The following is a 1,436-nucleotide window of genomic DNA, read 5'->3' on the forward strand; positions in this document are numbered from 1 at the left end:
AAGACCGATTTAGATGTTAAGATGTTATCCACTTTTCGACTAATTTCCAAGACATTGTGTGAGTGATGAAACTCATCACCGCATTTTATCTCATTCTCAGAGCGAGGAAACGAAAAAAATCAGTCTCAAAAATCTTTCCTTCAAGTTGGAACTGAACCCACAACCATTACGCTTACAGTCACTGACATCTTTAAAATGAGCTCAATAACTAACTTGCAAATCGAGTCCAATATTATAATTTCTTTGCCTACCACCATCAAGCTTTCTTTTCCCTCCAAAAAAACAAGCGTGAGTTGCATAAAGATAAAAATCAGTAGAAAACAACCTTAAAATTTGTATTGTTTTTGTCAGAAAACTCCTATTATAGGCACGTTTGGGCGCGCTGTAAATCAACAACTTTGTAATTAAGCTAGTTTTAACGCCGGCACTTCCGAAGTATTGTTTACGTCTAAGTTAAATTCGAATTGCAATTTGATAAGAACTTTCTTGAGTAAAAAAGGTTATAGGCTATATTTTCTGATGAATAAGACGTGGTTGTGCCTGTGAAATTAGCACAGAAATGATATACTGAATAGTATAGGAATTTTGGAATATACATAGACTTTTTTTTCAACTTCTCACTGCATTTCGCGTGCAGCAGGGCGGGCAGAGTCACCTTAGTATCACGACACAAGCTACCCACTTTGAAGAAATCAAAATATTAAATATCTTATTTTCTACCGCGCTTTGCCTCGGTACCAGAGCAAAGAAATGAGAATTTCCTCGAGTGGGAATCAAACGCACAACCTGTCGCTTTTACAGTTACACACTTGTGCCCCTGCACAACGACTGACCTCACCAACAAATGGAAAAATAACTGAGAGTAGGTAGGTAACATGCAATGCCTCCAGAATTCGGCGGAAAATGGAAAGTGGACACCTTAACACTAGGTTCCCAAAAAAAAATGGAAGAAGCAAGTAAAACCTTCTCGTACACACGGTGATAACAGCTAACTAATCAACATTGGCAAACATTTGTTGTTTTTCAAACTAATTATTTTTTTCACAAACGACTGAACACTAACTGGGTATTTGTAGTTCAAACGATAATAAAGTTAGCAGAGCTCAATTGCTTATAATAAAATTGGTTAGCCAAATTGTTATATGAGTTTAAAATTTTGTTCACTGACTCTGTGCTGTGTTCACAGAGTATGTAATTGTAAAAGCAATGACCAATGAGTCCGTTGCGGCGTAGCAGCACAAGCGACGGACTGTAAAAAGGACTGGTTGTGGGTTCATTTGCCACTTTGGGGAATAAAATATTTAATATTTTTTTTTTTTTTTATTTTTTGGCGTTGGGTTGCGCAGTGGCGCAACGAGTGCGACACGCAATGCCTCTAAAGCAGGGTATCTTAAACTATGGGTCGCGACCCCAAATAGGGTCGCGTAGCAAAATTC

Source organism: Heliconius melpomene, chromosome 1, assembly GCF_056956725.1.
Source record: "Heliconius melpomene rosina isolate 202511_hmr_F chromosome 1, ASM5695672v1, whole genome shotgun sequence".
NCBI lineage: Eukaryota > Metazoa > Arthropoda > Insecta > Lepidoptera > Nymphalidae > Heliconius > Heliconius melpomene.